The 16,721-nt window shown below is 35.8% G+C and overlaps 1 protein-coding gene and 1 pseudogene across 8 annotated transcripts in view; both read right to left on the bottom strand.

Moving 5' to 3' along the window:
- The window catches only part of Frmd5 (FERM domain containing 5), a 307,318-nt gene that overhangs the window by 245,571 nt on the left and 45,026 nt on the right, over window positions 1-16,721 (bottom strand). The window lies entirely within an intron of this gene.
- On the bottom strand, window positions 12,973-15,468 carry LOC101973099 (ribonuclease P protein subunit p25-like protein; annotated as a pseudogene).

Here is a 16,721-nt window from a genome sequence, read left to right as displayed (position 1 = left end):
GTAAAAAGGTACAGCCTCTTTGGAAACAATTTCTCAAAAAATTAAATTAACATATGATCCAGCAACTTCACTTCTTCTGAGTATATACCAACTCATAGCAGCATTGTTCTCAATAGCTAAAATATAGAAGCAACCCAAATGTCCATCAACAGATAAAAGATCAGTAAAATGTGGTATATATATTCAATGGAAGATTATTCAGCTTAAAAAAAAAAGAAAAAAAGGGAGGAGATCCTGTCTTACACTACAACACAGATGAACCTTGATAACATCGTGCTCAGTGAAATAAACCCATCACAAAAAAGACAAATACTGTATGACTATATATGGTTCTAAGGATAGTTAAAATCACAAAAACAGAGTAGAATGGTGGTTTCCCCAGGACTAGAAGGAGGATGAAATGTGAAATTACTACTTAGTGGAGATAGGGGTTCAGTTTTATAAGATGTAAAGAGTTGTGGAGATGATGGTGATAACTGATGGTTGCATGGCATCATGAGTACATTTAATAACACTGAACTACACATTTAAAATGGGTGAGAAAATAAATTTTATGTCGTATATATTTTAGCACAATAAAACAATCAATAAAAATTCTCAAAATCTTTGCAAGGAATCTTTAAAACTACTTAATAAAAAAAAAGGTACCCTTAAAGAAATTAATAATGAAAAAATAAAGGAAGAGAACTGATAAAAAGACTTGAGTTTTAACAAATAAGAAAAAATAGGTTACTGATGTGAAAATGATAAATATTTTGGAAGAAGCCTATGTAAAATTCAAATATTTTAAAAATAATCCTGATTATCCAGACATATTAACATTTAACAAAATAGATTACAGAAGGTTTAGAGAAAAATAAGATACAAGTTAATACCCAGAGTTTGTAGGGGTTTTTTTTTAATTAAGTCCTACAAGTTGAAAAAAAATAAAATTTTATATGCATAATCACTAAAGGAAGAAGAAAAGGGAAAGATCTCTAAATAAGTCAATGTGGACAGACAAGATACTGTGAAGCACCCAGACTTTCAAAGTCTTCAAAACAAGGGGGCAGGGCATGACATGGCCACAGACAACTGTGCAAAAAACTGGCAAATACTTATAAAAAGAGTATCCAGGGGCTGGAGTTGTAGCTCAGTGGTAGAGCACTTGCCTAGTATGTGTGAGGCACTGGGCTCAATTCTCAGCACCGCATATAAATAAATGAATAAAATAAAGGTCCATCAGCATCTATATATTCTTTCCTTCCTTCCTTCCTTCCTTCCTTCCTTCCTTCCTTCCTTCCTTCCTTCCTTCTTTCTTTTTTTCTTTTTTAAAAGTATCCAGAAGGTAAAGATTCAAAAATGAGTTGAGACTCATGAAAAACATGGAGGGAAATAATAAGGGTTCTTCTTAGATGCACAGAAAGTGAATGGGAGGGATAGTGCTTTTGAAAATAAAGCTGGGTAAGAGGATAGAGAGGCACACTTGAGACAGCAGTGGTCACTGGACTGGGTAGAATAAGAATGCAGGCCATGCAGCAAGGGCCCCCCAACCTGAGGCAATACAGCAAATGAAAGGCTCTGAGTCAGCGGGGATGCTTAAATGAGAAACAGAAGAAGGCTACCATGGTGAGGACTGAGGGAGCAAGGACAAGAGAAGGAAGGAAGGAAGGAAGGAAGGAAGGAAGGAAGGAAGGAAGGAAGGAAGGAAGGAAGGAAGGAAGGAAGGAAGGAAGGAAGGAAGGAAGGGAGGGAAGATCTGAAGGGACAGCCTAGAGGATACCACAAGGCATTCATACTGTAAGAGAGGGAAACCTTCAAGTGACAGAGCAAAGACCCAACTCATTTTAAAAGTACTACTATGGTTAGCTACTGCAGAAAAGAGGTTGAGGGATAAACATGCAAGTAGGCAGATAAGCTAGGAGACTATTGCTAGTTTGGGACAGGGATGATGATAGCCAAAGAATCTGAGTCCCCAAACTCATGGTACTGAAAAACTACACTTTAAATGTGTTACCCCTACAGCCACTCTCAAAAAAAATTTTTATAACTTATTCTCAAAAAAAAAAAAATTTTTTTTTTTACAGAAACCTAGAGATAAATGTTTTTCCAAATAGAGGAAAGGTAGATTTCAGAAACTAGAAGCCAAAACAAGCCCACTACAAACAAAATAAGTCCAACTGTTTTTTTGTTTTGTTTTGTTTTTAAGAAATAGCTGTTTTCTTTTCTTTTTCTTTTTTTGCATATTTTCTTTCAGTCCTTATTTCTATGCATACCTGATTTTTGTCCATGTAATTATAACAGACACATTTCTATTACTAATTGTTTTAGATTTCACTATCTTCTAAGCATTCTCTTTGTGGTAACTCTGCCATAATTTTTTGTTACTGCAAATAAAAAGGAACAAAGAGAAAAGTTTGTAGATGAGGCACAAAATTTTCAGAGTATTTCTGCTTATTTCCTGAATGATATTTTCACAGTACTCTTTAAAATACAAATCTGATACAGGTGAGTGGCAACAAGTTATGCGAGGAAAATTATGAAATGAAACATTTCTTATCAGAGACATATAATAACATTGTAATAAAAGCAGAATGTCAGAAATCCCAGAGCCCTTTCATAAAGACAACTAGAATGAATATATTTATTGTATAAAAGTATCTTTCTAGGGAAAAACTTTCTTTCTCTAAGATATATATATATATATATATATATATATATATATATTTGCTAGGTATAGCAAACTATGATCAAAAATAAGAGAGTAAGATTCATTTGTAATCAGTTGATATTTTCTACTTTTGATCATATTAGTTCATCATAGTCTTCAAAGAGCACAACCCTTTATTACCTTTCAGTGGTAGAAAAATGTGTTACATCTTCTACATTTCCTTAGGCAAATTGGTTTGCATAGGAATCTTAAATACACATGGTCTTCTTTCTCCTTCCCCAATGATAAATGCCATTTATTTCAGTTTTATAATGTTATGGTTCAGATAACTATGCAAATAAGTAGTGATATTACATGTCCAGGACCAAAAATAAATCATTTTAAATTGGAAAATATTGTAAGTGACAGAGAATGCTGGGCAAGGTAGCTGTACTGATAGTAGGCCACATTTCATGTACATGTATTCCTGTACCACTCATGGAACACTGATTTTTTTTAAGTACAAATTTTAAAAGTGAAATAATACTTCTTGTTATTAGTCAGAGTTTTGTTAGTTGCAGGGACTTAAAAAGAAAACTCTAGTATTTGAAACAGAATCAGATTTAACTTTTAGGTGCTAACACTTAACTACTAACAAAACAATTGGAAGGATTGATGAGGCAGGTTTTATGCTAGACCTTAAGGAATGAGTCTCAGAAGCCACAAAGAGCTGGCAGACCAAAGGAACTATCACCACTACTGTCATCAGAAAGCTTAGGAAGCAGGGATACATCCATGTGCCAACTATTGAATACAGCAGCACCACCCAACCAAAGTCCAGGAATTAGGTAGCCACTACTGTGATTGCTGGCCCCAAAAACACACAGTCTTAGCTTCAGTTAGAGTCCAGGAAGTTGCTGCCAGAACTGTTGGCTCTGGGGAACACAGATTGCAACTTGGATTGTAACCTGGGGACCAGACATAGCAGCCAACTCCAAGCCCCTGGAGCTGCACTAGCAAAATGGCTGTTATGTGTCCTATTACCATCTCCCCACTAACTCTGCTCTGAATTTAAATCTCACAGAAGTAAATATAATTAATACAATCAGAATCACAGCAAAAACTGTGGATGGAAGGAAGCCCATAGGGTAATTTTTACTTTCCAGTCTCTATAGTACAGGAAGGCACATGGGATGGAAATTAAGAGATGCTGAGTTAGCCTATCTACTGTACTGTATATTCCACAGCCACTTTTCCAAGAAAAAAATGGCAATAAATTATTTTAACTCTATAATATTATTTTATTTATAAAAAATATTTCCAAGACTGTAATTGGAACAGAAATAGAAAGCAATGAAGGAGGCCCAATGGACTCTACATCAGGATCCAGGCAAAAAAGGCCAGGTTTAATGATAATTAAAAGTGTTAATTATCTTAAGGCAGAGGACTAAGGCCAGGCTTGTTGCTTAAAGCCAGGGAGTGGGCAGAACTCCAGAAATGGGACTGAAAAAAAAAAAAAAGAATATAAAGCTGTACACTTAAAGAGGTAAGAGGAACCAGAATCCAAGCCATCACTAGCTAGCGTGGTGGCTAGGCCTGCACTATCACCATCCTCATGATGATCAGGCATCCCAAGTCAGCTGCTAGAACCAGACAGAGGCAACCCTACCACTAGACAGGATAGGGTGCAGCAAAATGAGTAATAGCTCTCATTCAAGTTAAACTCTCTACCAAAACTCTAAAATACATAAAGAAAATTAATACCATAATTCTCCCAGTAGATGAGCTCACTAAGGAAAATGAGAACAATCTAAAAATTACCTCAAAAATATTTAGAATCCTCAAAGAGACAAAGGAAAAAATTGCCATAAAATGGAAATTTAGAGTACAATCTCATTACCAATCAAGATAAACACAAATAGATCACATCTAGACATCTCACAATGAAACTGAAGAATGTCAAGGTGCATTAAAGAAATACTTAAAAAACAACAATCACACTGACAGCAGCCTCTTCATCAGCAATAATAGACACTTGGTATGTATAATGCTCAAAATGTTAGAAAAAACTTTCGAGTTAAAATTCCATGTTCAGCAGAGCTATCACAACAAATAAAGCAAAATAAAATTATTTCAAGACTTAAATGACAAGGAGTTTTCTACAGACTCTCAGTAAAGAATTAATATACCATAGGGTATATTTGAGAAAGAAGAGCCCAAAGGAAGAAATATATGCTAGTGATCCACAAATTAATAAAACTATATTATCAAATGTAGTTAATTAATAGATTATAAATAAAATAAAGTAGCAGACATAGATGAACCTTGAAAAACATCATACTAGCTCAGTGGTAAAGAGGTTGCACTGCATGCTAGAGGCCCTGGGTTCTATTGCTCACACCATAAAAAGAAAACTTCATGCTAAGTGAAGGAAACCAATAATAAAAGCACATATTACATAATTCTATATACATAAAAAATTCAGAATAGACAATTTCAAGAGACAGAAAGTAGATTAATAGTTGCATAGGACTGAGGGAACAGAGGGGGCAGTGGGAAAAAGGCCAGGCACTGTCAACAGGTACAGGATTGCTTTTAAAGGCAACAAAAGTGTTGTAAAATTAGATGGTGATAGTAGTTGTACAACCCTATGAACACCCCTGTATCACAATGACTTATAGCTTTAAATGAGTGAATTGTATGATATGTGAATTTTATCTTTTTTTTTTCTTGTACTAGGGATAGCACCCAGCGGTTCTACCATTGAGCTATACCTCCAGCTCTTGTTTTTAATTGTTTTTTAGTTGTTGATGGACCTTTATTATTATTTTATTTATTTTTATGTGGTGCTGAAGATCAAACCCAGTGCCCCACACATGCTAGGCAAGCGCTCTACCACTGAGCTACAACCCCAGCCCACCTCCAGCCCTTTTTATGTTTTATTTTAATGCAGTGTCTCACTAAGTTGCTGAGGCTGACTTTGAACTTGTGATCTTCCTGCCTTAACTTCCCAAGTTGCTAGGATTACAGGTGTGCCCCACCGTGCTCAGCAGAGAATTGTATATTAACAAAGCTGTTTTAAGTGGAACTGGAAAGGAAAGGGGCATGTTCACATATACTAAGATCCTTTTAATTTTTGATAAGAAATTTTGTAGTTATTTATGATTGTTAAAATTAAGGATAACTATTTTAAGAAGTTTAATCTTTGATAAGAAATTTTGTAGTTATTTATGATTGTTAAAATTAAGGATAACTATTTTAAGAAGAGAAATGTTTTCTATAGCTTTTAAAATCAGTGGAACAAAAAAGATTATATTGACAACTATATCAATTCAAGTGACAAAATGATGCAAAAGAAAGTAAAGAGAAAAGCTACAATAAAATGGCAAAAATGAGTTCAAACCTGTTTCCACATATACTTACATATATACCCCCTTCCCTACCCCAATCTACTAAAAGACAGTCTGTCTTGGTTAAAAAAAATCCAACTACACACAGCTTAAGAGACATGTCATAGGCAAAATAATTTAGAAATATTGAAAATAGATGGTGAAAAATAGATCAGACAAATGTTAAGTGAAGGGAAGCCAGTAAAGCAATATGAACAGATAGCATGGAACTTAAAAAACAGGATGGAAGACACATTATATAGCAATAACAATCAAGGTACTCTGAAAAGAAGACATAATGAACTTACACAACTAATGGTATGAAGCTCTCAAACGTATAAGATGCAAAAGCAGACATGATTAATAAAGAGAAACTGACAAGAACTACAGTTTCTGTTACCAGAAACTAATACAACAAAAGTATATAGTATATAGCTACATAGCTAAGTATATAGCTACATAGAGCATGGTAATAACTTTGATCTTATTATACACATATATACACATAGATATGTATATACAGTCATGCATCACTTAATGACTGGGATACATTCTAAGAAATGCTTTGTTAGGCAATTTTGTCACTGTGTAAACATCATTTTAAATTTATATTTAGACATATTTAAATTTAGATGTTATATCACACACCTGGGCTAAATGGTATTCCATACTGCTCCTATGCTACAAATCTGTATGACAGGTTACTGGACTGGATACTGCAGGCAATTGAAACAGTAAGTATTTATATATAAACACATCTAAAGATAAAAAAGATACAGTAAAAATGTGGTATAAGAGTAATACATAGAAAAGAACAAACTATAAAAAGCTTTAAAAAAGAGTAATACCTAGTACATCTATTTAGTGCATTTAGCATGAATGGAACCTTCAGGACTGGAAGTTGTTTTGAGTGAGTGAGTAAGTGGCTAGTCAATGTCAAGGCCTAGGACACTGCCACATGCCACTGCAGACACTCCAAACACGGTCTTACACTTTAAAATAAGACACTACACTTTAAAAAATACTTTTTTCTTGGGGCTGGGGATATAGCTCAGTTGCTAGAGTGCTTGCCTCACATGCACAAAGCCCTGGATTCATTCCACAGCACCACCAAAAAAAAAAAAAAAACCTTTTTCTTTATTCAATAATAAATTAACCTTAGCTTAGTGTAACTTTATTAACTCTAATTTTTTAAAACTTTTTGACTCCATTGTAATAACACCCAGCATAAAACACAAATTATATAGTAGTACAAAATATTTTTCTTCTTAATATCCCTATTCTAAAAACTTTTCTATTTTTAAATTTTATTTCTTTTACTTGTCAAAACTTTTTTCTTAAAAACAAAGGCATGAACACACATTGGTAAAGGCCTAGACAGTGTCAGGATCATCAATATCATTGTCTTCCACCTCCACATCCTGCCCCACTGGCGGGTCTTCAGGGGCAGTCATTATATATGGAGCTGTCATGGCCTATGATAACAGTGCATTCTTCTGTAACACCTTCTGAAGGACCTGCCTAGGGCTCTTATTGATAAGGTGTACCTCTTTTCAGAAATATCTCCTTATTGGTTTGCTTGGTTCATTTCTAATGCCATACCTTTGCTTGTAAAGCAGATACTGTACTATAAACATTCCTCTCTGTTGATGAAAACCTTTTGGCATCTGCATTTTTATCCTTTTTGACAAGCTTGTCAAGGCTGCAGAGGCTTCTGGTAAACCCTTCACTGTACATTTTCTTGGAGGCTCTTCTTTTTCTTTTACTTCAGTCTCCTTCTCTCTTTCCTTCTTCAGCTACGTATTCCTATTTCAGTTCTAAATACTCCTCATCAGTCAATTCCTGAGAATCACCTCTAGGAGCTCCTCAACATCATCCTCATCCACTCCCATTTTAAAGTTTTTTGCCAATTCAACCATAGCCATGTTGCCTTTTGCAACCTCCTCTTTGCTGGCAAATATTTGAAGTTATGGACAAACCTCTTGAGTGTCTTCATCCAGATGTCATTCATACACTCCTTGTTGGCATCACTTTAAACCCAAACAAGGTTCTTGATGTAGTCATAGATATTGTAATCAATTCTTCCAGTGGTGCATCGGTATTTTCTCAGTTTCTCTCAGTTGCAGCAATAGCCTGGGGAAAGATCCTGCAAGGTAGCAGGGCTTAAAAGCTGCTATAACTCCTTGATCCACTAACTATATCAAAGAAATAGTGTTGAAGGGAGAAATATCACTTTGAGATTCGTATGAAGAGCACCAATAAAAGAAGATATGCAGGAGCTTTATCAACAATAAGAAAACTATGGAAATTTTTTTCCAAATAGCACTTCTCCATTGCACTGGCATAGCAATTCAGGAGGTACCTTGGAAGAGAAGCTGGGTCATGTGTGACTTCTTATTGCTCTATAGTACACTGACAGTGAATTCTCGCTGTGCCAGATCACAAATGGTTTTAATTTGTAGCCTGCACCATTGCCCCCAAGCAAAGACTGTTATATAGTTCTTAAAAGCCTTGAAAGCCAACACAGACATGGCATTCATGTTCAGAACAGGGAGTTTTCATCATATTTGAAGATTTGCTCTGGCAAGTAATTTTCCTCCACAATCAGCTTATGTGGAGTTTCCAAAAACCACTTAGCTGCTTTCACATCAGCACTTACAGACTCACCACTCACTTTTCATATTACATAATGAATAACAATTCTTGAACTGTTTACACCATGCAAAGCTAGCAATAAATTCACCACTGTGGTAGAGGCCAGCCTTTTCTTTCAACATCACAAACGCTTCCTTCTGGCCATGATCCTCAGGGTGCTGAGAAGGGTCCTCAGGGTCTGGTCTGTGACCCAGGTTATCAGAAGCTTCTCCCCATATCAGATACAGGCAATTCTTGAATTTTTGTTAACCTCATTGCCTTCAACAATGCAGACCCTGTAATAAGTTCCAGCACTTTGTTCTGGTGCCTCAAGATGGTAGCTATGGCAGAATAGGATATGCCTGGCTAGTGAGGAATAGCCATCATTCACTTTCTACATCATAGTCTTTATCACATTTAATTTCCTTTCCAGGTCAATCATGCAACATGGCCTCTTCCTGGCAATGTTAGCAGAAGATTTTGTATACTCAGGCTGTGATAATAAACAACTTGAGATCAAACCATGCAATCCAGAGGCATGTAAACACAGAGACTGCTGTCAGTCTAACAGGCACACTGATTAATAGGAAACCTTCTTTATGAGTAGGAGTACACTCTAAAATAATGAAAAAAAAAGTTTAGTATAGTAAAAACATAAATCAGTAACATATTTATTATTATCAAGTTTTATGTTCTGTATATAATCATATTACTACCTTTATATATTAGGTTTGTTTATGCCAGCATCACCAGAAACAAGTGAGCAGTGTGTTTTACTACAACATTATGACAGCCACAATATCACCAGACAATAGGAATTTTTCAGCTCCTTTATAATCTTATCAGACTACCATTGTATATGCAGTCCATCATTAATCAAAAAGTTAGTATGTAGTTACGTATATTCATATACATATATAAAGTGATATAAAACACTATACTAAACAGAAAAAGAACATAAATTGATTTTAAGCACACATAAGGTATTTATAAAAATTTACTATATATTAGTCCTCAGAGGTACATTAATTAATTTCTAGAAAAAAATATCATATCAAACATATTTTCATGCATATTATAAATAATTAGAAATAAATTTTAAAAGTAAATAGAGTCCTTAATCACATGTTAAGAAAATAATGTGCTTAAAAATAACTCATAGGGAAGAATCAGACTATTATGAAATACTAGAACTGAACAGTTAAAGTACCACATATTAAACCTGGGGTAAAACAACTTCAAGGTAAAGAAGGACAGCCAAAAATAGCATGAAGATGTCATTATTATCATTGTTAGTCAACATTGTTTTGGAGGTCCCAGACAGTATAATAAAGTAAGAAAAAAAAATATATATATATAAGGCCTAGAATTAGAAAAGAATTATAAAAACTGTTATTATTGTAAACTATCATTACTCTTATTTTTTAAAAATTCAAGGGAGGGCTCAATGGCAAAGTGCTTGCCTAGCGTGTGTGAGGCACTGGGCTTGATTCTCAGCACTGCATATAAATAAATAAATAAATGTCCATCAATAACTGATAAAAATACTTTAAAAAATCCAAGAGAATCTACAATTAGAATTAATGCAGGGAATTCAACAAGTTGCTAGATGTAAGATCAACTTATAAAAATGATAATATTCTTATACACCAATAAAAAAAATTTAGAAAATATTATTTAAAAAATAAACCAGTTACAATAGCAACAAATGCCACAGGGCAATGGGGAAAAAAAACACACAACAAAATATGTATAAGTCCCTGCCAGATTAGAGGACAAATTTTTATTTAAAATTTTTTTAAAAACTAACTAAATAAAGGGCTGGGGTTGTGGCTCAGCAGTAGAGCACTTGCCTAGCACATGAGAGACCCTGGGTTTGATCCTCAGCACTACATAAAAATAAATAAATAAAATAAAGGTATTGCGTCCAACTAAAACTAAAAAAATAAACATTTTTTTTTAAAACTAACTAAATAGAGACCTATATTATGTTCACTAGAAATACCTGGAGGATAAAAATACTCTATTAAAAATTGATACAATTTCAGTAATAATGCTACAGCACATTTTTATGGAAACTGACAAGCTCATTCTAAAATTTACACAGAAGAATAAAGAACTATAAATATCCAAGAGAGTTTTGAAGAAAATAATATAATAAATTAATGTGATACTAGCACAGGGATAAACAAACAGATCAATGGAACATTATAGAGAATTCAGACAGTCAAATGCTATACAGAAAGTTGATACTGGACAGTGACAATACAAATTAAGGGAGAAAGACTATTCAACAAAAGAAATGGGGATAATAATAACAATTAAAGGAATTGCTATACACAAGGTAAATTAGATCCCTACTATACTATAAAATAAAATTGATGAAAAATATAAAATAAAATTGATGGGAAAAAACCATATATGAAAAGCAAAACTATAGAACTTCTCAAAAGAATTATAATACTACAGTTTCTTTAACTTTCTTTCTTGATACAATTTGTAGGCTCTAAATAATCCTTTTTGTTTTCCTTGAGAGTACTCTGTACTCAGAACTAAATTCTCCTTGTAATCTGGAAGCAGCAGGGATAGAGCAGAAGCTTCACTTTCCAATTCTGGTTATCAGACTGCAGGTGCCTATGGATTCCTAAGTTCATATTAGCCTTATTTGTTCACTCCAAAAAAGGACTAATGAACGCCGCACTAGCTATCTGTTAAACAGCTAAGTCACTTTCCTACCAGCTGTACTTCAACTAAGCCTCTCACATCCTAGGCTATTTAAATTAAGTTAAGCCTCTTGTCCTTGTCTGCAGTGACCTTTTCCATATTTCCTTATGCTATCAAATGTATTCATTATCCTTCCCACACTGTTATTCATGAAATCAATAAGTATGCCTTCTACAGAAGCCTTCATCTGAAGAGCTGATTAAAAATGTTGATCAAGAAGCTCTAACAGAGAACACTAGAGGCATAAGAGAAAGCTTCCTCCATTGATTCATTAGTACCAATCCACTTAATTACATTGGCAATTAGTCCGCATTTTCCTCTATCCTTCAAAAATACTATGAAATGTGGTCAACTTTCTGCTGAGTTTGGGCTTAGCTTTACTTAGTGCATTTCCATGATCTGTCAATCTACTAAACCTTTCAAAGAAGATAAATCTGGCATAACTTGGTTTTAGTGAACCCATCGTAGCATCAAGGAACTGTTTCTTCTCTTAGAAGCGCCCAAACCAGTAATCAATGATTCTATAAGTATACTTAAGAAAACTTGGAACAAATTACAGAAGAGACCAGATTATGGGGACTCTACACATTTATCACCTAATTATTATACTCTCTATGGAAGACATATAATTATGAAAAATATGTTTCTCTACAATATGCAGGCCAGAAAATGTCTTTAAAATCTATCGTTCACAGAAAACAACTGATAGCTCTAAAAAAATGAAATATTTTGAAGTAAGGGGAAAGTTTCAGGAGAGCAATAAATATAAATTCATAAAAAGTACTTTGATGGGGGCTGGGGTGTGGCTCAGTGGTAGTGCACTGGTCTGGCATGCATGAGGCCCTGGGTTCTATCCTCAGCACCACATAAAAATAAATAAATAAATAAAGACATTGTGTCCATCTACAACTAAAAAAAAGTATTTTAAAAAAGTACTTTGATGGTTTAAGATAAGAAAAGGAGGACTGGGATACAACAAGCAAATTCTGTGCTTCTTCATAAAAAGATGTAAACAATGTTTTAAAAAATATAAATGAGTTCTAAAATTCAGCTCCCAAAATAACATGGGAAACTGCCTGACCATAAAAGATGTACCACACAGTACACCCCAAAAACTGAACTGTAGAGTAGAAAATATTCTGCCACCCTCAGAGAGCTAGCCTAGAAACATTTCCTCAATTGATCTTCCTGTTCAATTGACACCAGAGTACCTATGAGATTTACTTCCATTTAGTATTCTCAGTGCTCCAGAAACACGAATTGTTCCCTCTGGGACTAGAAATCAGCTTTTTATAAAGATACTGTATAACACAGAAATGAGCATAAAGGCAAAATATTTTCACTGACCACAGAGAACCTTGAGCTAGAATAAATATTTTGTGACATACAAATACCTTTCTAAGAGTTCTGTTAATAAGCAAGATATGAGAATTTAGCCTCAAAAGCCAATTTAGAAGCAAAGAAACATTTCCCCCCAAAAAAACCTACACTAGTGAAATGAGAATGCATTACTGGATAGTAGAAAACACTATCTTGATTGTAGAGCACTTTTGTTTTCATCTGACAATGGGCAGAACCTTTATTTCCTACCTCTATTCTTGGAACTCTATTAGAAGGTAGATAAGATGTACTATAGGCTGAAGGCAAAGCCTTTCTCAAACAATTCAGAAATCACACCACACATAGCATTCTTCATAGCAGGCTCTTCTCATAGGCCAGAGGGAAGGGACAGTAGGACTTCTGTGGACCCAAGCTGCATTGGGAATGTTTAGCAGTCACAAGGAGTCCTTAGAAAAGGCACAGCTATCTCAGATGTTCAGGCCTAGAGAACAGCCTGGCTCAGCAGATCTTTAGGACCAGGTGTCTCGAGGCCTTCTTTGGGGTCAGGGACCACAATTTGAGCTGGTCATGGAGCCAGGCCAGGGGGTGCTCCTGGGGGAAGATAGCCACATCATTAGGGTCCAGGGGGTCCCAGCTGAACAGTACCCTTACTGCAAGCACATTGGGATATATTGTAAAGGGGTCTAGGCCCGTGTCAGGTGAAGTTGGGATCCAGCTGTCCTCAGTATGCAGGAAACACAGTTTGGTGAACTGGCACAGGCCTGGAACCCTCTGTTTGACAATCTCAGTGCAGCTGACAGCCTTCCCTGTAGCCCAGCCAGAACCTGAGAACACTACATGCCGTGCATTGCCCCCCTCCAATCGACCCAGTGCCAGTCCCAGCAGGTTTCAGATTTTGCTGCCATCTTGGACCCATATCTCCAGGGTGTCAGGAGATAGCTGGGGCATTAGAGAAGGGAGTTCTACAGAGTAAGCTTTCCAGTAGTGCTCCACCCAGCTTGCTTTGGCATCTGTAAATCTCACTGCCCTTGGATCTCACCTCTGCAGCCCCAGGGGGACTCACAGTGGATCCTTGCAGCATAGCCAAGATGGCATGTCTAAAGAACTTTTTTTTTTTTTTTTTGTCCAACAATGCTGGGGATCAAACTTGGAGCCTTTTACATGCTGGGCAAGTGCTCTACCACTGAGTTAAACCCCAAGCCCAAACACATTTAACTTGATTATAAATGAGAAATGGAAATACACAGCATCTAAAAGCTAAAAATTGTACCTATCATGACCATGAAAGCCCCCAAGAGCTCTCTCAGTGTCAAATACACTAAGCATTCAATAATTTTTTAATCTTTTGTCCTCTGCAGCCACTTCCTACTTCCTTTCCACCAGGAACTAAGCAAAAAGACTGAATCATAGATGTTACAATTATCATTCAATACTTTTTTTGCAGGGGACCAGTATTGGGAATTGAACCCAAAAGTGCTCTACCACTAAGCTATAGGATGTATCCTCAGCCCTTTTTAGTTTTTGAGATAGGGTCTCACTAAGTTGCCTCAGCTGCCTAATATTATAGGCGTATGTCACTGCGCCCATTCAATATCATTTTCTAAGAGTCATGGGTAGAATCTGAGAGCTACCTGGGCCCAGAGGAGCACTTTGTGGTTCAAGGACCCCAAAGGATCCTAGACTACCACTCCTCTTTTCAAGGGAAGCAGGAGCTAAATGTTTCCCATGAACTAACTTAAAAAACCTGACCCACCACTTAAAGCATTAGATCCATTTACCATAATCAACCAACATTTGTATACCTACATAACTCATAAACATGCCATTGTTATTCTTAAGACTTTCCATTTATTTCTTCCAAATAAAATCCTTCTAGAAGCAATCCACAGAACATCCAAACCTTCTAAACTGAGAGAAGATTGAGGAAGCCCATGCTGCTCCCTTTCAGTGGCAGGCTTAAGGAAAGCTGGTGGTTGAAACCTGGCCAAAGACCCACTATCACAGAGTTATTATTGAATTGTCCTGATAAAGTATTCTGGAGAGAGAAAACTCTTATTCTTCTCAGTCTGCTAAGATTTAAAATAAAAATTTCTGGGGGAGAATCCCAGGGGGATCATATATAAATTGCAGCAGTCTTTTTCTCTGTTTTTGCTCTTTCACTACTGATTTCTGCTTGACAAACCTATCTATAAAGGCCTCCTGCAAGCATTTGTCCTGAGGTCCTAATGCTCCAGGCCATCAGGTAGCTGGCAGATAGCAAAGCAGCACAGAACTGAGTGCACCAGCTACCCACTCTAGGCCAAAATAAGAATTGGAAATAATCATCTGTTACAAAACCATCAACTTGGTGTGCCCATTACCTCCGTAAAATCCAACTTCTCTTTAAAAATCACTGTTTCAAGTAATGTTTTATTTTTCACTATTACAGAACAGTGTTTCATAAATGTGCTCACACCCATAAAACTGTCAGGGATTGATTTCTGTCGTCAATAAAGGAGTTTAGGGGGAAAAGAGTTTCAGTTCTTAGAATAAGAGTTGACAAGAAATAGTAAATGGAAACTTAGATGAAACATATATTTCAAAACAGAAAATATGATAGGAAATCCATTTCAGTGCAAAACTCCAACTCTAAGGAACTCAACAGTAAAAGGTCGCTATTCAGAGTCTGGAATATGTTAGCATATACTCACAGTTACAATTCTGATTGCCCACTAGCAGTCCAATTACGTTTAATAAGCAGCAGGGACACATGGTTACTAAGGATAATTCTGCCAAACTGAATGAGAAAGTTCAAGATTTAAAACATGTAATTTAGTGAGCATATTTAACCACTGATAAAATATAATGGGCCCCTTGTCTTTCATTTTAATCATCTTTATTAGAAGAAAAACACACCAAACTAAAGGAGTTTTCCATATGGAAGCAGCAACTTAAAATTGGAAGCTCTATTACTATGTAGAAAGTTAATACATTATGGCTTTGCATGGTGAGAATAGAATCAAAATTTCACTTTGAAGTAAACTTAAGTTGAAAGCATTATGTCTTTCAACAGGAATTAAAAAAAAAAACAGATGTTAATATCCAAGCATGGGGGTGCATGCCTGCAACCCCAGTGACTCAGGAGGCTGAGGGAGAAGGACCACAAGTTCAAAGCTAGCCTCAGCAGCTTTACCAAGTCCCTAAGCAACTTAGCAAGATTGTGTCACAAAATAAAAAGGAACTGGGGTTTCACTAAGTGGTTAATCACCTCTAGGTTCAATTCCTGGTATCAAAAAAATAATAATAATAAGTTCAGACCAGTAGCAGTCAAAGAGGCAGGCAGTCATTATTGTTGCACCTTCCCTCAATGTTGCAAACCCCTTCTCTTCTTCAGTGGAAAATGAAGCCAAAGTGACTTCCAATAGAATAGGATTAAGAGCCCAGAAATAAATAAATAAGGCCAAATGATTCCTGAAAAGGGTGCCAAGATCATTCAATGGAGACACAACAGTTTCTTCATCATGAGTCTCTTCATCACGATGCTAGGAAAACTGGATATCAACCTACAAAGGAATGAATATGAACCCTTACCAAATACCATATTAATGAACTGACTCAAAGTGAATCAAAGACATAAATGTAAAAACTAAATGATAAAATTTTTAGAAGAACCTGGCATGGTGCCACACACCTGTAATCCTAGCAGCTCTGGAGGCTAAGACAGGAGGATTGCAAATTCAAAGCCAGCCTCAACAGCCTAGCAAGATCCTAAGTAATTTAGGGAGATCCTCTCACCAAATAAATAAGTAAATAAGTGAAAGGGCTAAAGATGTGGCTCAGTGTGGTTAAGCTCCCTTGAGTTCAATCCCTAGTATCCCCCAAAAATTGGGGAAAAAAGTTTTAGAAGAAAATATAAGCAAAAACTTCAGGACATAGAATTTAGCAATAATGTCTTGGACATGACACCAAACACTTAGGCAACAGAAGAAAAAAAAATTGGCAATTTGTACTTCATGAATTCTTTT

This window comes from Ictidomys tridecemlineatus, chromosome 5 (genome assembly GCF_052094955.1).
Source record: "Ictidomys tridecemlineatus isolate mIctTri1 chromosome 5, mIctTri1.hap1, whole genome shotgun sequence".
NCBI classification, from domain to species: Eukaryota; Metazoa; Chordata; class Mammalia; order Rodentia; family Sciuridae; genus Ictidomys; species Ictidomys tridecemlineatus.
The sequence above is the reverse complement of the archived record's forward strand: the minus strand, read 5'-3'. Positions and strand labels throughout refer to the sequence as shown.